Consider the following 24,138-nt stretch of genomic DNA (forward strand, 5'->3'; position numbering starts at 1 on the left):
TGTGACTGCATTTGGTGGTAGGCTCCGTGAGGAGGTGATAAAACCCTAATCCAGCAAGCCTGCTGACATTAAAATAAGGGGAAGAGACACCAGAGATTACTCTCTGGACTGTGTGAGAACACAGCAAGAAGATGGCAGTCTGGAAGTCAGGAAGAGAAACTTCCAGAGACTGAATTTCCTGGCACCTTTATCTTGGACTTTCTAGCCCCCAGAACTGTGAGGAAATAAATTACTGTAGTTTAAACCAACAAGTTTATGGGAGTTTTGTTATGGCATCCCTAGAAACTAATACAAGGTCCAAGAATTGGCATGTCTAAGAAATTCCAAGGTGTTGATGATGCTGCTGGCTTTGGGATCACATTTTTAAAATGCCTATTAAAGAAATAAAATCTGTCTTAGTAACCATGAGTCATTATTAATTGATTGTCTTAATGCAAAAACAACATTGTCCACAGTAGTGTTCCACAGTTCCACAGTACTGTTCTTATCCTCATGGTTTTGGAGTGAATTTCTATATCTCCCTGAAGACATAGGTTTAAGCAAATCATCTTGATGATAGTTATTCTGTTTTATCTTTAACAGACTTTATCTGTTAAAGATATGAGTTAACAGACTTTATCATAACTAAAAACCCCACAGAGAAATGTGCTCATTTATAGTACCTGGTCTACATGTAACTTAGTCCTTTTGTTTTATCCCTAAATAGTGTTGTATTTGTTCATTTATTTATTTATTCAATCCTGCAATGATGTGGGATTAGTATATTGTGGATTTCTGGGGTCCGCTTGTTTAGTTTGTTTTAGATAAATATAAAAAATACTACCCAACTATGGTAAGCGTTTCTTATTTATAAAAGATACTTAGCTACAATTTTAAATAATAAAATTAGTAAATTCATACATTGAATAAAAACCAGCATATTTTCAAATCATATGACACTTCAAGGAGATTAGTGGAAAACAAACAAACAAACAAAAAACTTATTGTATACTTCTGAGGGTATTCACTATCATAAAATGGCAACATTGAACACCCTGAAATAGCAATCCAAACTTCCAAAAATTCTATACAGTTTTCAAAAGCAGGTACTCATAAAGGGGTACACAATGTAGTTACATAAGAAAGGAAAAGAAATTCTATCCTGAGAAGATAAAATCTTGAGAATGTCTACATACGCAAAGTGGATGAAAAATTTAATCAATCATTTTGGTGTCTTATCCCACAGCATTGGTATTAATGAAAAATGTGGGGTCTTCTGAGAACTGAGTTAGCTGATTCTGTGGCTTTATCAGTCTGATAAATGATTGGTAATTTATTTCACAGTTCTCCTTGAACTTAATTCATGGTGGCAGGTAAAATTCTCCTTTGTAAAATGGTCACCTAGGGAATTCACTTTAGAAGGAGAGGGAACAGAAAACTCCTTAGAGAAGCAAAGAAAAATGAATCTGGGGATGGTATTGAAGACTTTGAAAAATGGATAAATTTTTGGTTCAAGAACATTGAAAATGTTATTCATGGACTCTGAAAAATTTGGGTTTGTACATGGAGATTACTGACTGCCAACACATTGTTTCCACCTACCACAAAATAGCTTTATCTGTTTAAGAGTAAACACTAGAGTGTCCTCATTTTACAGACAGACTGCCCAAGAGGAGATTAACTACTTTATACACATGGTAATTACAGTTATTTTCTCTCTCCTAACAAATAAGCAAGTGTTTGCTTTGTTATTTATTTCTTATCAGAAAGTCATCTGGAAAAATTCAGAAACAATTCTGGAAGGAAATAAGAGAACTAATGTGTGGAATAACCCAATCTCTGGAATTTGTGGACTGAAGAAAATAATAAATATGATTCTTAGCTTTAAATGAATTGTGGAAAGTGGTAAGTACATGTATTTCAGATTTATAATCAAGAAAATGTGCTCAGAACTTTACTGGTACCCAAGCTTCTTTTTGATTTGATATGAGTAATAATACCACAATTGATTATAAATCTCAACTTTAAAAAATTGTTCAGTGAAGATTTTTTTGTCACGCAGATGGATCAGTATGATACTGGCACAAAAAAAGGTTTAAACACTGCCAATTATCTTAATTGATAAAGCAGGTAAGAGGCTACAATTTTAAAAAGGAACATCTTTCTTATTTCTCCTATATTATGGATTTAGCAGTTATTTGGACATATCTTCTAAATTGTATTATGGTTTCCTTTTCAAAAAAAATTACTAATCTATGTTTCTCAGGACAGTACACTACTAAAAAGGAAGGAGAATTTAAGCACATAGACCAATATTGACTATTATTAATACCACATGGAGAAATCTGTTAGGAACAAAATGAGATTGTTTCCAGTTTGAATTTGTGTTTCTGCTAGAATTTTTTTGACTCTGGACAGCAAACAATGATTAAACAAGCAGTATAACCTCAAAATAAGCTATTGGGCAATGATTCTTATGCAGAATATAAACTTTACTAAAACTATGAGGGCCAGAATCGTTGCTGATAGACAATTTGAAAACTGAGGTTGTTATAAGGCACTGGTTTTTAAAGGTTTTATTTTTATCCCATCTTCCCTTTTTTTTTTTTCATCTTCACTTTTTAAAAAATCATTTATTCTAGTGACATGAAATCATACTTGGTGGATCAAGATTGAAGACCTACTGATATATTGACAGAAAAATAAGTGTTATCCTCCAAAGTGATGATTATTTTACTACTTTAAACTATAAATAGCCACTATAGATAACTTATCATCCTATCTATTAAAATTAAGAAACAGTGGCTCAGACCAACTCTTCTAAAACAAACCAACTTTTGGGGAAGCTGAATTCTAATATATATATATCTCCTATCAACTAAGTTAGTTACTAAGATCAATGTTTCCTGTAAAATTTGCCAGGAGTGCAATATCTGTCAAAATACCAATGGCATTTCTTCACTGTGCTAGAACAAATAATACTAAAATTTTTATGAAAATTCAAAAGACCCCAAATAGACAAAACAATCTTGAGAAAGAAGAACAAAGCTGGAGGTATTGCACTCCTTGGCTTCAAACTATATTACAAAGCTACAATAATTAAAGCAGTATGATACTGGCACAAAAACAGATGCATAGATCAATGAATCAGAATTGAGAGTTTAGAAATGAACCCACACTTATATGATCAATTAATCTACCACAAAGGAAGCAAGAATATACAATGGAGAAAAGACAGTCTCTTCAATAAGTTGTGTTTGGAAAGTGGGACAGTCACTTGCTAAAGAATCAAAATAGACTACTTTCTCACACCACATACAAAAATAAATTCAAAATTGATTAGAGGTTTAAATGTAAGACCTGAAACCAAAAAACTCCTAGAAGAAAACATAGGCAGTACACTCTATGACATCATCAGTCTTAGCAATAAATTTTTGGATACATCTCCCCAGGCAAGGGAAACAAAAGCAGAAAATAAACAAATGAGACTATATCAAATGAAAAGGCTTTTGCCAGAGAAGGAAACTATCAACAAAACAAAAAGGCTGCCTACTGAATGGGAGAAGATATTTGCAAACAATATACCTGATAAGGGGTTAATATCCAAAATATACAAAGAACTCATACAACTCAACATCAAAAACACAATAAACTCAATTAAAAAATGAGCAGAGGACTTGAATAGACATTTTTTCCAATAAGATATACAAATGGCCAACAAGTATATGAAACAGTGCGCAACATCACTAATCATCAGGGAAATCAAATCAACACCACAATGAGATATCACCTCACACGTTTCAGAATGACTATCTTCACAAAAAGCAAGAAATAATAAATGTTGTTTAGGATGTGGATAAAAGGGAACTCTTGTGCACTGTTGGTTGGAACTCTTGTACACTGTTCCATGGTGTAGCCACCATGGAAAACAGTATGGAGATTACTCAAGAAATTAAATAAAGAACTATCATATGATCTAGCAATTCTACTTCTGGGTATTTATCTGAAGAAAATGAAAACACTAATTGGAAAAGATATATGCACTCCTATGTTCACTGCAGTATTATCTACCATAATCAGACTATGGAAGCAACCTAAGTGCCCATGAACAGATGGGTGTGGTATATATATAAAATGATATATATATAAACCATAGAAAATAATTAAACCTTGCCATTTGTGAGAACATGGATGGGCCTAGAGTGTATTACGCTAAGTGAAATAAGTCAGGTGGAGAAAATAAATACTCTAAGATTTCACTGATAAGTGGAATTTAAAAAACAAAAGAAATGAATAAACATAACAAAACAGAAACAGATTCAGAGATCCAGAGGACAAACAAGTGGTTGCCAGAAAGGAGGGAGTTGGGGGAGGATAGAAATAAGTGATGGAAATTAAGAGGTTAAAAAAATTTGACCAGGAGTTTGCATTGCAAAACAACTATATATTTTCTGTATGTAATATTGAGATATTTTTATAGTGTGAAACAATTAAAGCCATGGCATTTTGATGCAGACACTTCGATGTGATTTTCCACATACAAACATTTTTACTATGACCAAGAGCAAGCCATTCCATTTTGGGCATTGTACAAGGGGAAAAAAAAGAATACTGTTTAAGCAAGAGTCAAAGACTGAGGAAGACCCTAGGAATACAGTTATTATTTAATTTTCTTACTTATTTTATTAATTTGATCAATTTATTGATTTTTATTTAATTTTCATTGTGAAGCAGGCTATGTGTGGAAATTATAGGAATACCTGGTCTCTCTTGGGAATCAAGGAAATGTTTATTGAGGAACTAATGCTCATTATGAGCTCACAAGAATTAGGAGGACTTTTAACTGGGTCAAGGGTAGGCAAGAGCTTTCCAAATATGGAACAGAATGTGTGAGGATCTTAAGGCAGGAAGAATAATAAATTATTTAATGGATTGAAATAAAACATTGAGGCAAGAGCAGGGACAAATGGGTCTCATGAAGAGGGCAGGCCTGGATGATATAGGGGTGTGAATCTACATTGAGGATTTTGATCTCTATCCTAGAAATGACGGGCACCCACTGACCACTTTAGTAGGGTAGTTAGATGATTTGACTTGTGCTTTCAGTGGAGGAAGAATAGAGTATATTAATGAATTTGGAAAAGCTAATTGGAACACCTTAACAATCATTCAGATCAGAGACTAAAGGAGACTGTAATGGTGTTGGCAAAGGAATCAAAGAAGTGACATATTTGGGCAGTAACCATCTACAGAAATTGGGTATCAGGGTATATGAGAAAGGCAGAATTCTTGGAGGATTGCTAGGTTTCTTTCAAGAGCTATTATATGAATAAGAAAGTAATATACTCTCCTATAGAACTAGTACTTTTTATAAATAAATTTATTTTTTAAATTTTTATTTATTTTTGGCTGTGTTGGGTCTTTGTTGCTGTGTGTGGGCTTCCTCTAGTTGTGGTGAGCGGGGGCTACTCTTCAGTGTGGTGTATGGGCTTCTCACAGCAGTGGCTTTTCTTGTTGCAGAGCATGAGCTCTGGGCGCACGGGCTTCAGTAGTTGTGGCTCACGGGCTCTAGAGCACAGACTCAGTAGTTGTGGCGCACGGGCTTAGTTGCTCCACGGCATGGGGGATCTTCCCGGACGAGGGCTTGAACCCATGTACCCTGCACTGGCAGGCGGATTCTTAACTACTGTGCCACCAGGGAAGCCCCTAGAACTAGTATTTTTTTTAAGGTAGAATCTGTGGTGGGCTTGGGGGTTGAGGGAAGAAATTATGAACTCAGTTTATACCTGAATTTGAAATCCCTGTGAAATATCCAAGTGAAATTGTTAAGCAGGCAGTTGAATGTGTGGGGCTGAAATCAAGAAGAAAGATTTAAACTGGAGCTATACTGATATCTATTATTATAAGGCATTCACCAAATACCAAATATTTTTCTAAAACGTTACATGTATTAATTATTTAATCATTACAACAACACTATGAGGAAATTATTATTATTACCTGTACTTTGCAGAAGAGGAAACTGAGGCATGGAGAGCTGGATCAACTTGCTCACCATTATAGCAGCAGTAAGTAGATATGGAGAACGGGGTTAACAGCAGGCCTGCAATCTATTCCCTCCCTTTACTAGGGAACACAAGAAAAAAAGAAAGGTAACCTGATCAAATTTCATTGTAAATATGCTAATGATAGACTTCCTGGCAAGCACACTAGTAGTGTTTACTAACTGGAGAGTCCTTATGTATGTAATGCTTTTAGGGGATTTACCTGGTCTTCCTAGGTAAATGGTCTTCCTGGGATGGATTAAGATAAACAAACCTGATATCTATGGTTCTGTGAGCATGGCTCCATGGAAAATGTCCCATAAGCTATGTCACTACTAGACTATAAAATAAGGATTTTTTGTCATTCTTATTTGAGTAACTAAAACACACATGCACATCACTTAGATTTCTCAGAGATTTTATATGTGTGTATATATGGCTCATATGTCCTAATGTGATGAGAAAGGATGTGAGAGCTTGCCATGGCAGTCTAAATTTATCCTTGCTTGTTTTACTCCTTGTGAATACTTGTATACTTGAACCTAGCACCTAGGACTATCTTTTTTTAAAACACCAAAAGTTGAAAATTAGGTCAAGGAGTATGAGCTGACCAAGGAATCTGAACAGTAGTTATCAAAGAAATATAAGAAAACAACAGCAAAATGTGATGCCACAGGAACCAGAACATAAAACCAATATTTTAACCAATCCCTTAGCCTCATCCCATTGTTGAAACTCTCTCCTGACCCTGGCATAGTCTTGAAGATGATGTTGGGTTACAGATGGTTAGGGACAAAGAATAGTGTGGGTTAGGAATAAGTGTGAGGATGAATTTCATGGAAGTGGGTAGGGATCAAGGAGGAGGATTGGTCAAAGTTGGGTTAAGGGAGGACGTAGTAGTTTGACACTGCCCAAGTCAAATTATGTATAAGCAGAAGATATGTGTACTACAGCAACTTAATTCAGAAAAGCTCTTCAATCATTTTAAGTATAATGTTTGCTCATTTTCTAGGAATTCCTGATATCCTGAGTGATTTGCCTATCACATTCACTAATTACTTTATAAACATTATGATGGTCATACTTATTTACTTTCCAGTAATAATTTCAGAATACGAATGGATTTTATTTCACTTTCTGTTTGAAAATCTAGATGGCATATTACTCTCCTTTTTGTAAGCTTCCTAATTGTGGTAATTTTGTTTGATTGAATCTATATTAGGCACTGAAGTAGAAAGGAGAAAAAAATGTGGGTTCCTAAAAAGATCCATTAAACCCAACTGTCAACTCTATAGTCAATTCTCAATTAAATATTTTTCTGTTGTTTCAGTAAAATAGAGTGCTATAAATAAACTTAAAAATAATGGTTTTAGGATAAATATCTAAGGTCACATAACCCAATCAAATATAGACAGCATATTTTTCTGGTTTATAAATTTAACACAGACTCATAAAAATTTCTAAAATGACATGGAAATGAAGAGGGCTTCCCTGGTGGCACAGTGGTTGGGAGTCCGCCGGCCGATGCAGGGGACCTGTGCTCGTGCCCCGGTCCGGGAGGATCCCACATGCCGCGTAGCGGCTGGGCCCGTGAGCCATGGCCACTGGGCCTGTGCGTCCGGAGCCTGTGCTCTGCAACGGGAGAGGCCACAGCAGTGAGAGGCCTGAGTACCGCAAAAAAAAAAAAAAAGGAGACATTGTAATGGGTGAGGGTCAGAGGTATATTTTGTGCATATTATCAGGTAATTAAGAAAAAATGGAGCCATTTTGATGTAATTATGCCAATATATTATATTAAAATATAATTTTTTCTTAAAAATGACTATATTAAAACTGCTAAATCAAAATATCTATCCCCATAAAGATCTACGACAAACTCCTATAACATGTAATAGTAAGTATTAAAGAAGGTTCTTAAGCCACACTTTTCCTATTGGGATATTCTGAGAAATAAGGGGTCTAAGTTCAAATTATTTTGAAAAATACTACATACTACCACTGTCTTGCAAGTCTTCAGTGTGCACTAATTAAGGTTATGAAAAACATTTTTTGAAGTCTACTTAAATTAATTTACACTTGTGTTTCCAAAACTACTTTGAACACAGGACTCTGAATATGGGTATTGGTAAAATGTTACCGATATTTTTTAAATTTATTATTATTATTTTTTTTGTTTTACTTATTTTTACTGAAGTATAGTTGATTTACAATGTTGTGTTAATTACTGCTGCAAGCAAAATGATTCACTTATACATATATATACATTCTTTTTGTAAATATTCTTTTCCATTATGGCTTATCATAATATATTGAATATAGTTCTCTGGGCTATACAGTAGGACCTTGTTACTTATCCATTTTTTATATAAAAGCTTACATTTGTTAACCCCAACCTCCTCCCACTCCATCCCTCCCCTAACACCCTCTCCCTTGGCAACTGCCAGTCTGTTCTCTATGTTCATGATTCTGTTTCTGTTCCATAGACAGTTTCATTTGTGTTATATTTTAGATTCCACATATAAGTGATATCGTATGGTATTTGTCTTTCTCTTTCTGACTTACTTCACTTAGTATGATAATCTCTAGTTGTGTCCATGTGGCTGTTCTCTCTTATGGCTGAGAAGTATTCCATTGTATATATGTACCACATCTTTATCTGTCCATTTGTCCATCTGTCAATGGACATTTAAGTTCTTTCCATGTCTTTGTTATTGTGAATAGTGCTGCTATGAACATAGGGGTGCTCATACCTTTTTGAATTATAGTTTTGTCCAGATATATGCCCAGGAGTGGGATTGCTGGATCGTATGGTAATTCTATTTTTAGTTTTCTGAGGAACATCCCTACTATTTTCCACAGTGGCTGCGCCAATTTACATTCCCACCAACAGTGTAGGAGGGCTCCCTTTTCTCACACCCTCTCCAGCATTTATTATTTGTAGACTTCTAATAATGTTACTGATATTTGTTCATATTTATTTATCATTTATTTCATCCAAAGCATTATGCTGGCTGAGTTCCAACTCAGGTCTGACTGGATTAACAGCTTTATTTCTTAATCCTTATGCTGTACTAATCTCTAATATTCTATAGAAATTTTTATTAATTCTAACAAAGTTTTGGGAGCTTAGCAGTTAATTTTCTAAAAAGAATCATGAATCTCTCCTTCATACCTTTTTTTAATCCATCTTATTGAGATGGAATTGCTACAGTTTTGTTTTGGTTTATTTCCCAAAGCACACAGCTGCTTCCGTAATTGGCACTATAGTCAATCTACACTCCATATCCTTACCAGAACATATGATTTCAAATTACCCACTGCCAATGCCATTGTTTTAGTGTTAGGTACATTTTCTCTTTGTAGTGAGGGATGTTATTAAAGGCAACTACACAAAACTTACTATTGTATTTGTGGTGAAATTGCTGACAGTCCTCATTTCAAGCAATGATTTATAGCCATTGATGTACACAGTACCTGAGGAGCCTTTGAAGAAAAAGGAAAGAGGTCTTTGATCAGGATTGGTGTCTGCCCATAAGCAATCATATTTAGTGGAATTATGATAGAGGTGCAGAAGACAATAGAAACCATAATGCAGGAGAAATACAGGTCCCCTGAATAAATGTAGGAAGGAAGGAGTCAGTCAACACTTCGGTGTTTCAGGGGCTTCACCTGCTGATGGAATCTGCCATAATCCAGCTACCTGATAGAAAAACATTGAATAAAACACCATTGACAATTGCAATTAGGCTAGTGAATGCACTTCACCTTTGTGTAGCCCATAATAGAACCCTGCCATACCTCCCACTGACTCTGAGCAACTACTAGAACAGCTTTCTAAATGAAAATATGGAGGCTTAGAAATGCTTGAGGAAAAAAATCTTTGCAGAGACAGAAATTCCAATGGGATCAGAAGACCTGGAGCTACCAAGATAAATTAACATAAATTTGATTGCATTGTATGCCTGAGTTGGTGAACAATGAGACATCCCAGTCACATAAAAATGTATTTTCACTTTGTTCAATTTAGCACACAGTGTTCTCTTAAATCAAATTCAGGGGGGAAACTTTCTCTAGGTTTACTTACAATAAAGTTTTCATTTTTCTAGGACAAATACCTAAAAATCATGTGGTAATTGAATGTTTAACTTCATAGTAAACTGACAAAACTGGTAGTGATATTGTGATTTATAATAAAAAGTATATATTTAGTCTTTGACTCTTTTATGGCACAGAGCTCCTAAAGCCCTTGGAATTTCCTAACTGATAAGGGCAAAAAATATATTTTTTGTTATGATAATGACGTAAACTTTGGAAAGCCTCTAAGGAGGTGGGGGACCTGGTTGCCAGGACAGCCAATCTTGTGATTAGAGGGTTGGAACTTCCAGTTTCACACCCTGATTTCCAGGGAGCGGGAGGAGATACAGATGGAGTTTAACCACTACTGGCCAATTATCGGTCAATCATGCCTTTGTAATGAAGCCTCCAAAAACCCAAAAGGAGGGAATTCAGAGAATTTCCAGGTTGGTGAAATTATGGAGGTGTTGGGAGAGTGGTGCTCCTGGAGAGAGCACGGAAGCTCTGCAGTATTTCCCCATTCCTTGCTCAATGTATCTCTTCCATCTGGCTATTCCTGAGTTATATTCTTTTTTTTTTTAATGTAAATTGATTTATTGGTTTTTTCTTCTAGTTTTATTGAGATATAACTGACAAACAATGCTGTATAAGTTTCAGGGGTACAGCATAATGCTTTGATGTATATATCATTTAAAGATTACTATATAATTTTAGTGAACATCCATAATCTCACATAGATTAAAAATAAAAGGAAAAATTCCCTGTGATGAGAACTACTAGATTTACTCTCTTAACAAATTCCATGTATAACACACCAGTGTTAATTATATTTATCATGCTGTACATTACATCCCTAGTACTTATTTATCTGATAACTAGTAGTTTGTATCAAAAGTTTGTACTAAATATACCATCTTCATCAAATTCCCACACCCCAACTCCCCACTTCTGGTTACCATAAACTTGATCTCTTTCTTTATGAGTTTGTTTTAGTTTGTTTTTGAAGTATAATTGACTGACAACACCATGTTAGTTCCTGTTGCATAACACAGTGATTACATAGCTCTATACTTTGCAATATGATCACTATGATAAGTCTAGTTATGATCTGTCACTATACAAAGATATTACATTAGAATTGACAATGTTTTCTACTTTATACATTTCATCCAGATGACTCATTCATTTTGTAACTGTAAATTTGTACCTCTTAATTTTCCTTACATATTTCTCTCCTTCCCCAGCCCCATCACATCTGACAACCACTTGTTTGTCCTCTGGATATATGACTCTTTCTGTTTTGTTATGTTTATTCATTCCTTTGGTTTTATAGATTCCACAAATAAGTGAAATCATATAGTATTTGTCTTTCTCTGATTTATTTCACTCAGCATAATACAGTATATGCCATCCATGTTTTGACAAGTGGCAAGATTTCATTCTTTTTATGCCTAAGTAATATTTTATTATATACATATCTATATCACTATATATACATATATATGTATATATATGTATATATATGTATATATGTATATGTATATGTGTGTGTGTGTGTGTATATATATATATATATATATATATATATATATATATATATATATCACGTCTTCTTTATCCATTCATCACTTAGGTTGCTTCCATATCCTGGCTATTGTAAATAATGCTGAAATGAATATAAGACCGCATATATCTTTTCCAATTAGTTTTTCTCACTTTCTTCAAATAAATACCCAGAAGTAGAATTGCTGGATCATATTTTTAATTTATTTTTATTTTTTTTGAGTAATCTCCATACAGTTTTCCAATAGTAGCTACATGGTTTTACGTCCCCATCAAGAGTACATGAAAGTTCCCTTTTCTCCACATCCTCAACATTTATTATTTCTTGCTTTTTGTGAAGACAGCCATTCTGAAATGTATGAGGTGATATCTCATTGTGGTTTTGATTTGATTTCCCTGATGATTAGTGATGTTGAACCTCGTTTCGTATACTTGTTGCCCACGTGTATGTTTTCTTCAAAAAAAAATCTATTCAGGTCCTCTGCTCATTTTTTAATTGAGTTTATTGTGTTTTTGATGTTGAGTTGTATGAGTTCTTTGTATATTTTGGATATTAACCCCTTATTAGATATATTGTTTGCAAATATCATCTCCCATTCAGTAGGCAGCCTTTTTGTTTTGTTGATAGTTTCCTTCTCTGGCAAAAGCCTTTTAGTTTGATGCAGTCCCATTTGTTAATTTTTCGCTTTTGTTTCCCTTGCCTGGGGAGACATATCCAAAAATTTATTGCTAAGACTGATGATGTCATAGAGTGTACTGCCTATGCTTTCTTCTAGGAGTTTTTTGGTTTCAGGTCTTACATTTAAATATCGAATCCATTTTGAATTTATTTTTGTATGTGGTGTGAGAAATTAGTCTATTTTGATTCTTTTACATGTGACTGTCCAGCTTTCTCAACACCATTTATTGAAGAGGCTGTCTTTCCCCCCATTGTATATCCTTGCTTCCTTTGTGTTAGATTATATAACCATATAAATATGGGATGATTTCTGGGTTCTCAGTTCTGTTCCATTGATCTATGTGTCTGTTTTTGTGCTGGTACTGCATTGTTTGATTATTGTAGCTTTGTAGTATAGTTTGATATCAGGAAGAGTGACACCTCCAGCTTTGTTCTTTCTCAAGATTATTTTGGTTAACTGGGTTTGTGTGTGTGTGTGTTTCCATACAAATATTAAGATTCTTTGCTCTAGTTCTATGAAAAATGCCATTGGTATTTTGATAGAGATTGCATTGAATCTGTAGATTGCCTTGGGTAGTATGGTCCTTTTAACAATGTTAATTCTTCTAATTCCTGATTATGGTATATTTTTCCATTTGTTTGTGTCATCTTCAATTTCTTTCAACGGTGCCTTATAGATTCCTGAGTACAGGTCTTTTATCTCCTTAGTTAAATTTATTCCTGTTATGTTAGTCTTTGCATCTTACAAGGGATGCAGTTGTAAATGGGATTGTTTTATTAATTTCTCTTTAGTTGTTAGTGTATAGAAATGCAACTTTCTTTATATATTTTGTATCCTACAACTTTACTGAATGTATTGATAATTTCTAATAGTTTTTTGGTGACATCTTTAAGGCATATTCATGTAATTGGGGTGTTAATATCCCTTACTATTACTGTGCTATGGTCCATGTTATTCTTTATGTTTTTCCATATTTGCTTTCTGTATTTAGGGGTTCCTATGTTGGGTACATATATATTACAACAGTTATATATTCTTGTTAGATTGATTCCTCTAACATTATGTACTGTCCATTTTTGTCTCTTGTTACAGTTTTTGTTTTAAAGTCTATTTTGCCTGATATAAATATTGTTACCCAGCTTTATTTTCCTTTTCATTTGCATGGAATAAGTTTTTCCACTGCATCACTTTCAGTCTCTGTGTGTCTTTAGATCTGATGTGAGTCTCTTGTAGGTAGCATATACTTTTAACCCTTGACTAGGGGTTAAGGACACTGACACCCTGTATAGTCAAAAATCAATGTACAAATTTATTATTGGCCCCTCCATCCCACAGTTTCATATCTGTGGATTTTAAGAATTGCAAATCATACAGTATTGTAGTGTTGTTTTTTTTTGAAAAAACTCTGCATATACATTAATCCATGCAGCCATGTTGTTCAAGGGTCAACTGTATACAGGCCCTGTTTTGTTATCCATTCAACCACTCATGTCTTTTGATTGGATTATTTAATCCATTTACATTTAAAGTTATTATCTATTCGTATGTACTTATTGCCATTTTGTTCATATTTTCTGGTTGTTTTTTTTAAGTTCTTTTTGTTCCTTCTTCCTTTGCTCTCTTCCCTTGTGATTGGATGGTTACCTTAGTATTATGTTTGAATTCCTTTCTGTTTGTTGTGTGTGCATTTATTATAGGTTTTTGGTATTTTGGTATTTTATATACATATATATATATATATATATATATATATATATATATAATTATTTAGGTTGATGATTGCCTAAGTAGAATACATTCTAATAATACATTTTAACAATCCTGCATCCCCTACAATCCTACAATGTTTCATCATTTTTTTTGAGGTAGGTAATATCTTACATCTTGTTTTGTGTGTCTCTTAACTACTTAATGTGGATATAGATGATTTTTCTACTTTTGTATTTTAACCTCCTACTAGCTTTATAAGTGGTTGTTCAACTGCCTTTACTATATTTTTTGCCTTTTCCTATGAGATTTTTCCTTTTGTAATTTTTTTATATTTCTAGTTATTTTCTTTTCTTTTCTGCTTAGAGAAGTCCCTTTAACATTTCATGTAAAGCCAGTAGAATGATTTCTTTTAGCTCTTGTTTGTCTATAAATCTCTTTCTCTCTTTCTAATCTGAATGATAACTTTATCAGGTACAGGATTCTTGGTTGTATGTTTTGTCCTTTCATCATTTTGAGTAAATTGTGGTCTGCAATGTTCCCCCTGAAAAGTCAGCTGACAGTCATATGGGAGTTCTCTTGTATGTAACTAGTTTGTTTATTTTGGTGTGTATGTGTTTTAAAATTCTCTGTTTATCTTTAATTCTGCCATATTAATTACAACATGTCTTGGTGTGGACCTCTTTTGGTTGATCTTGTTTGGGACTCTGTGCTTCCTGGACCTGAATGTTGGTTTCCTTTCCCAGGTTAAGGAAGTTTTCAGCTATTATTTCTTCAAACAAGTTCTCTGTCCTTTTCTCTCTCTTCTTCTTCTGGGGCCCTATAATGCAATGGTAGTGCACCTGATGTTGTCCTGGATGTCTCTTAAACTATCTTCATTTTTATTTTATTTTTATTTATTTTTGGTTGTGTCAGGTCTTAGTTGTGGTATGTGGGCTCTTTGTTGTGTGTGTGTGGGGGGGCTCTGTAGTTTGTGATACACAGCTCTAGTTGAGGTGCACAAGCTCAGTAGTTGTGGCGCATGGGCTTAGTTGCCCTGTGACATGTGGGATCTTAGTTCCCTGACCAGGGATCAAACCAGTGTCCCATGCATTGTAAGGCAGATTCTTTACCACTGGATCACCAGGGAAGTCCCTGTCTTCATTTTTTTAATTTCTTTTTTTTTTTCCTATTCAGCTTGCGTTATTTCCACTACTCTGTCTTCCAGTTTGCTGATACATTCGTCTGAGTTATCTAATCCCTGTTGATTGCTTCTAGAGTATTTTTAATTTTTGTTATTGCATCCTCAGCTCTCTCTGCTACTTTTTATGTTTTCTAACTCTTTGTTAAGCTTTTCACTGTGTTTGTCCATTCTTTTTTTTTTTTTTTTTTTTTCTGTACGCGGGCCTCTCACTGTTGTGGCCTCTCCCATTGCGGAGCACAGGCTCTGGACGCGCAGGCTCAGCGGCCATGGCTCACGGGCCCAGCTGCTCAGCGGCACGTGGGATCCTCCCGGACCGGGGCACGAACCCGTGTCCCCTGCATCGGCAGGCGGACTCTCAACCACTGCGCCACCAGGGAAGCCCTGTTTGTCCATTCTTATGCTAAGTTTGTTGAGCATCTTTATGATCATTACCTTGAGCTTTTTATCAAGTGGATTGTTTGTCTCTACTTTGCTTAGGTTTTTGTTTTTTTTTTGTTTGTTTGTTTGTTTTTTCCCCCTGAGGCTTTGCCCTGTTTCTCTGTTTATAATGTATTCCTCTGTCTCCTAATTTTGCCCAATTCTTTGTTGTTTCTATGTATTAGGTAGGTCAGTTATGTTTCCTGATCTTATAGAAATAACCTTATGTAGGAGATGTCCAATGGGGCCCAGCCACATGTTCCATTCTGGTTGCCAGAGGTATACGTTCTAGGGGTCCCCCCTATGTGTGCTGTGTCATCCCTTTTGTTGTAGTGGGTCTAACTATTATGGGTACACTAGTAGAACAGGCTTGCTGCATGGCCCATGTGTCCTCAGTTCTGGTTCTGGCCTGCTGTTGAGCAGATGAGCCTCTGGTTTTAATAGGCTAGAGGTAGAACTCCAAAATGGGATTTATATTCACCAGTGTCCTCTCAGTAGCATGACCTCTCAAAGTGGCGACCGTGAGTATCTCTGTTTATAGGGGGAGTCCAGTTGCCTCCTGCCTTTCTGGGAGGTTCTTCAAGATCAACAAGTGATTCTGACCCAGGCTCCTTTCAAATTACTTCTTTTTCCCTGGGTCTTGAAACATGTGAGTTTTGTGTGTGTGTGCTCTTGAAGATCAGAATTTTGTTTTTCACAACTCTATAGCTCTCCCATACACAAGCTTTGTTAGCCTTCAAAGTCAGATGCCCTGGGGGCTTCTCATCCCAATGTGGGACACCTGGGCTGGGGAGCTCAATGTAGGGCTCATGCTCCTAACTCTCTGTGGAGAACCTCTGCAATTGTGATTATTCTCCCATTTTGGTTTGCCTTTTTTTGGGTGTGGGTCTTTACTATACCTTGCCTCCACCCCTCATGTTATTTCTTCTTTATATCTTTAATTGTGGAAAATATTTTCTGTTTATCATCATGTTGTTTACAAAGATAGTTGCTCTATAAATAGTTTAAATTTTGCTGTGCCCCTGGGAGGAGGCAAACTCAGGGTCTTCCTACTCTGTCTTCTTGGCCACATCTCTGCTCCTGATACTTTTTTTTGCAAAGCAGAAGTTTTAATTTTGATAAAGTCAAGTTTATCAATTATTTATTTTATTGATTGTGCCCTTGATGTTGCATCTAAAAAGTTTTTTACACACTTAAGGCCATCTAGATTTTCTCCTGTATTATCTTCTAAGTGTTTTACAATTTTGCAATTTACATTTAGGACCATGATTCTTTTTTTTTTTTTTTTTTTTTGTGGTACACGGGCCCCTCACTGCTGTGTCCTGCTGCAGAGCACAGGCTCTGGACACACAGGCCCAGCGGCCATGGCTCATGGGCCCAGCTGCTCCACGGCACATGTGATCCTCCCAGACCGGGTCACGAACCCATACCCCCTGCATCGGCAGGTAGACCTCCAACCACTGTGCCACCAGGGAAGCCCAACCATGATTCATTTTGAGTTAATTTTTATGAGTGTGTAAGTTCTGTGTCTAGTTTCTTTCTTTTTTTTAATTTTTTTATGTGGATGTTCAGTTTTTCCAGCACCATCTGTTGAAGAGACTATCTTTTCTCCATTGTATTGTCTTTGCTCCTTTGTCAAAGATTATTTCACTATATTTACATGGGTATATTTCTGGGCTCTCTACTCTTGTTTTATCAACTGATTTGTCTGTTTTTTTTTTTTTTTTTTTTTTTTACCAATAGTACACTGTCTTTATTACTTTAGCTTTATAGTAAGTCTTGATATCAAGTAGCATCAGTTCTCCAACTTTGTTCTTCTCTGTCAATATTGTGTTGGCCCATATATTTCAATTTAGTTTACTTGTTTTCTTTCTGTTCAGTTTTGAGAGTTTTAAAATATTTTTGATACAAGTCTTTTCCCAGATATGTGATTTGCAAATATTTTCCTCTGGTACAATTTATCATATATAGTTTTTTTTTTCTTTTCTAGTCATGCTTTTGGTGTCATATTTGGTGTCATATTTAAAAATTTAAGAATGTCATATTTTTGTCTAGCTTAAGGTCCTAAAGATGTTTTTTTTTTCCTATAAATGTGCCTAAAAGTGCAAAACTAGCCCTGTGAGGATGAAATCACTTAGGTGATTTCTCTGACTGTATATCTTGTAGATAAAAGGAGATGAAAGATGGCACCTCTGAATATAATTAGGTTAATATATCCTGGTTTACTTTTTTTCTGAATGTGTTTAAGTCATTAAAGAAAAAAATTAAATAAGGATATTCAATTCTATTCATGCAATGAGACTGGAAATTAATTTATTTTTTACATGGACAAAATATTATATACATATAGTGTAGAGTTGTACTCATGAATTTATAAATATTTGAGTACCCATTATGTGACAGGTATTGTGGAGGACATTAGTGATTAAAGTAAAAAGAAAAAAAATCCTTCCCTGCATGGAAAACCTTTTAGTGAAAAATAATATATAATATATGATCTACATCATATATCATATAGGTCATAATGTGATATATGATTCAAATCATATACCTTATAAATATATATATATATGTATTTAATTACTTATTCAAAGGAAAGTGAAATAACAATTTATTGTTCCACTTGATGAGTCTATACCCTTAAGTCCTCTTGAGATGAGAGCTGTGAATCAGTTTTTTCTTCTATAAATCTCAGTTTCCACATGATTCTGCTGATGCAAGCATCTCCTGAAATAACATAAGTCCAAGATTAAAAACCATATTTTCCCTGTGTAATGGTTCTTTAATGCCAGGTAAGGACTTTGGTTGGTCAACTTTCTTAGGATTTTTCACTGATATACTTTCATTATACAGTTGACCCTTGAAAAATGTGAGGGTTAGGGGTGCTGATTCCCCATGCAGTAAAATATTAGAGTATAACTTTTTCTGTATCTGTATCTGTGGTTCCATATCCACCAACCATGGATCATGTAGTACTGTAATACATATATAGTGGAAAGAAATCCAAGTATAAGTGGACTTGTGCAGTTCAAACAAATGTTGTTCAAGGGTCACTGTATTCAATTTTTTACATACTTACAGTCCAATTCGAATGTATTCTGTAACTCTATGACTTCAAATTGTATATAGAGTAAAATATTACTATTTTAATAAGGATGATAGGCACACATTACTAAATTATATTTATTATTTTAATATAAACACTACTTTATCACTTTTCATATTATCAAAGTAATTAAACAACCTGATTTTCATTCCAGAAAGGATTTGTGCCTGTGGACACAAATACTTATCACAGAATAGAATACAAATTGGAAAGCATTCAAGGCAGTAGAAAATAGTGATGGAATTGGAAAATAATTGTGGGGAAAATAAAGACAAACAGGTATTTAATAGAATATCTTTTACATTTGTGAAATGCTCTTAGAATCATTTAGAGCTTTCTAGTACCCAAATCAAGTAGGAAAACTATTAGTTATATAACACAATGCCTAAGAAAAGTATAATATTTTTCAGTGGGGTGCAAAACAAATCTGAGACACATTTTTCTCTCGTGTATTTGCATACAAGGGTACTAAGAACACTGGTATAAATATGCTCACCTAGGTAAATGCAAGACTTCAGGTATGGTAACAGAGGTTTTCCTTGTGGAAATCTTATACAAATTATTATTTGTAATTGGAGTAACACACTGATAGCCAAGTTTTAGCTTTCTAGAAGTAGTTATGCTAGTAAATATATGTTATAAAACTTTTTTTTCTTTTTAAGAAGTTAACTGTTGCTGTAACACAAAAAAATTACAATATCATTTGTTTTAAACTATCTTAGATTGTACAGGTGTAAATTTGATCTTTGTATATTTCTGAGTTGGCCCACAATCCAAAGTATGTTCCTTTACTTAGCTTTTTCTGCGTAAGTACAAGAGCACAGAGCTATACAGAGAGAGATGTGGAAAGAAAATATTCCCAGCAACAACTATGTTAGAGAGGACTACATAGCTTGAGAAGCCAAGACTTAAGAATAGACACTTAGTATATTTTTTCACTTTCCACTGTTGCTGTTCCCACAAATTTAGTCCATCTTTGTACTATACAGTTATTAAGTCATTTGTTATGAATGATAAATCTATTGTCTTCTAAAGGAGAAGAACCGTGCTTATAGATTGATTCTATGAACATTATCCTACAAGTATTAGAGTCAATCCTCATTCTTCCTAGATTCCATATATGTGAATTGACCTACTTGCTAAAATTTATTTGTTACCCTTAAAGCAATACTTGTACCATTTTCACAGTCATTTGAGGATATAGGAAGAGTGTTGAAAATTTGAGTCACCCAACAGGCATGTTTCCCCCTGATGTCAAATAAGGTAATGCTCTGCCTCCTTGTTTCAACTCTCATATTATAAACAAGTTTCCTCTCTGTGGTCTATTTAGTGCAATATTTTTCTTTTAGTATTTTTTTTCTGTTTAAAATGGCTTTCAAGCATGGTGCTGAAGTGCTGTGTAATGCTTCTAAGCATAAGAAAGATATGATGTGTCTGATGGAGAAAATACATGTGTTAGACAGGCTTCATTCAGGCATGAGTTATAGTACTATTGATCATGAGTTCAGTGTATGAATCAACAATATATATTAAATAACATGTCTTTAAACAGAAGCACACACTGAAGAAAAATGTATATATTGGTAATTTAATAAAAAAATATTGTGACCAGAGGCCACAGAAAAACCAAAATCAGTATTTCCCCTAGGAGTAATGGTTCAGTATTTTCTAATTCAGTATTTGCAGCAACTTTATGATATATAACACTCACGAATAACAAAGATGAGCTGTATATTATACCCAAATGTATAATTTTCTAAGATAAAAAGTGTTCTACAATTAATCATCTTTGGTAGTGATTCTATTGATACAATTGTTTGATTTAGTTGATTGATTCTGGTTGTGCAAAGCTTAATTTAAATTTTTATCCAGGTATCTAAGCAATACATCCAACTAGGAACATGAATATTCATATACCTATAAGAATGATATAGTAAATGAGTAGGAACCTATGAGGCCCTCCCAGAACAGATGCCCCCATGTCCTCTGCATCCCTCTTGTTTGTAGAAAAACTATATTTCTAGGACTTCCCTGAGTTCCAAATAATAAATTTAATCAGAAGTGAGAAAATCCAGAAACAGGAGTCAACCAAGACAAAATAATAATAGTTTAACCATTAAACAAATTTATAGACATTTTGTTCCTTCTCAAGAGCTATAGGTAATATTCTGAGCCATATATTTGGGGCTGTTTTGCAGATACTGAAACCCCCACCAGGTGGAAGATGTTAATTCTATATTGACCACAAGCACATAGACCCCAAACAAGTTGGAACCAGAAAGTGGATGATGTTGATTTCTGGTTACCTCAGCACCAATCAATCACAAGAATGCTCATGAACTGATCACAAAACTCACAACCCTCTCCCTCACATAGTCTTTAAAAAACCTTTCCCTGAAAGCCATTGGGAAGTTAAGGTTTTTTGAGCATTAGCTGCCTGCATTCCTTGTTTGGCACCTGCAGTAAATTCTGCAATTTCCTTCAGCACAACCCAGTGCCAGTAGATTGGCTCTACTGTGCACAGGTGACTGGACCCAAGTTTGGTTCTGTAACAATATTCCCAAACTGGAAAGTTATAGTTAAACAATTGAATAATTTCTGACAAAAGAAAGGCAGATACTAACTTGCTATTATTATTACTTCTTCCTTTTTCATAAAAACACAAGATTTTTTTAATTGAAATTTTGTATAATGGTCATTTAAAAGTTCTTACCCTTTTTTACCTTTAAACTCCATTCAATCCCACACAATTTGACATTTAATATATGTCATTCTTTGTATTAGGTTCTATGATACATAAAAAAGTTATGATTAGTACCCTCTTAGGACTCCTAATAATGTGAGTGTTTGGGGCCAGTAATAATTACATTTAGAAAAATAATTAAAACAAAGAAAGTAGTTATATACCATGCTTGGGAGGATCAAAGAAGAATTCACAGAGAGCAGATTCTTGAGCTAATCTTAAGGGATTCTGTCAGTCAGGTTTAAAGAGTATAGCTGAATATATGCAAAGATAAATGAGTATGAGATATTAAAGTCACTTTGCATAACTCAACATGGTTGGAATAGGGGGACCTGCAATGTCTACCCCAAAGAAAAGAAGAATGATTGTGTTTGCTTCAGCCTGCTTCTGTGATAATCTATTGACAACTGCTTGGCAGGTGACATTTTTATAGATAAATTTATTTGTGGAAACACCTTATATTGTAACCTGATTTTTCAGCAGAATAATGAGGGGGCCCTTGGTTCTTATGAAGGAATGAAGGATGGTATGTAAATATTATGCTGCCAGCAATGAGCAAACCACCAAGCAATTTCCAACTGGGTAATATCAGAGAAGAAAATTAGAGGATATGAATAGGAAGATTAGAGATGGCAAAGAGAAGAGAGGGGGAAATATCCACTGTGCCAAACAGTAGCAAAACTGTCATGAAATGATAAAAGAAAGAAATTTAACATTTAGTTAAAGTTATTTTGTTAATACAAACTTTAGTGATTAGCTGATTTGTGGTTAGAATTAGTATCCTTTTATAAAAATTGAAGAAATAAGGACATCTAAGTAAACTAAACGTAAGATCAGTGAACTTCCACTTGTGGGGAGATGAGCTTCATGAGAATGAATATTCAGGTAGGGCTTTCAGATACTGAGGCATAGAAAAGATTATTTTTTCAAATGAACACTGTCATTTGGATCCCAATATGTATTCTACTCCTCTCTCATTAGGAGAGGTCTTAAGAAGAATGTGGTCTTAAGACTTGACCCAATACCCAGGCAAGTCCTCTGATTATTCTAAGCCAGTTAATTCAATTTCTTTATTTCCTTTACTTTTGTTAGTGTTTGTTTTAGGAATTCAGGTTTAAATTAATCAGAATAAATTCAATTCCTGGTGAAAGTTATTGGACTAAGGAATACTGAGACTATGAGAGAAACTAAGGGCAGAGCCATAAGATTTGCAAAGAGGACTTCCCTGGTGGTCCAGTTGTTAAAACTCTGTGCTTCCAATGCAGGGGGTGCAGGTTCAATCCCTGGTTGGGGAACTAAGACCCAACATGCTGCATGGTGTGGCCAAAAAAAAAAAAAAAAAAAAAAAAAAGATTTCCAGATAAATCTGGAAGAGTTTTGCTCAAATCATGCCTGAAGTCCATTCCACTCTGTTCTTGTATGCATATAAGATAATTAAATTTTATTATTTAAGCTAATCCACTTAGGTTTCTACTACCTATAGCTGAAAGTACCCTAACTAACAGAAATAACTCTAAGTCTGTCCTGGCAGCATAATAAGTGTGATCTGACGAGTAAATATCCTCTTTTATTAGCTCCTTTTCTTAAACAAAAAGATGTCATGTAGGGGGTAATCAGCATTATTTTCTGCCTGGCTTCTTACAGGTAAAATGATAGGAGTAGTGAGGATTCCACATTAAAGATTCAATCAACTCTAAATTGGGCCATCTAAAACAGAACTCTGAACAATATATTCTTAAATAGAAAAAGTGTGAGATGAAGGGCTTCCCTGGTGGTGCAGTGGTTGAGAGTCCGCCTGCCGATGCAGGGGACACAGGTTCGTGCCCCAGTCCAGGAGGGTCCCACATGCTGCGGAGCAGCTGGGCCCGTGAGCCGTGGCCGCTGAGCCTGCGCGTCCGGAGCCTGTGCTCCGCAACGGGAGAGGCCACAACAGTGAGAGGCCCGCATACAGAAAAAAAAAAAAAAAAAAGAAAAAGTGTGAGATGTTAACCAACTTCCTAAAATACACCACAAATAGCTTTGTGAGAATACTACAAGTATTTTGTTGGTGTTCAGGAAAGGAATAAAATAATAATGGAGAAACCCTATAGGTTACTATAACAAAATTAAGGGGAAGGGCATTTCTCTATCACTTTAAATAATTGCAAAAAATTGAGGCATTTTAAGTTAGTGTTAATGAGTAAGGATGCCAGCAGATAGTTCATCTTTTCCTAAGTTCATAGCATGCATGATTATCCATTGAAAATTATCTTTGATAAATGAGTCTGAAATGATACGGATAACCCACAATAAATGGTCACCTTTAATTATGTTCAGATGGATTCTTTGCCTGATAGATTTCTGTCACATTAATAAATATTGCAGAGAAAACACATTCATCATACCAAAGAAGGGAAAATATCTTACAGTTTCATCAACCAATTTCTAGGTGACAGTGTGGACAAAGGGAAAGAGATACCAGTAAGAGATAGGTTAGTGATGTGCATTGACAGAAGGGAATATAACCAGAGATTTACTTCCCCTTCATTTTTTAAAATAAATTTATTTATATTATTTATTTTATTTTTGGCTGTGTTGGGTCTTCATTGCTGCACGCGGGCTCTCTCTAGTGGCAAGCAGGGGTTACTCTTTGTTGCGGTGCG

Source organism: Pseudorca crassidens, chromosome 19 (assembly GCF_039906515.1).
Source record: "Pseudorca crassidens isolate mPseCra1 chromosome 19, mPseCra1.hap1, whole genome shotgun sequence".
In the NCBI taxonomy this organism is placed as follows: domain Eukaryota; kingdom Metazoa; phylum Chordata; class Mammalia; order Artiodactyla; family Delphinidae; genus Pseudorca; species Pseudorca crassidens.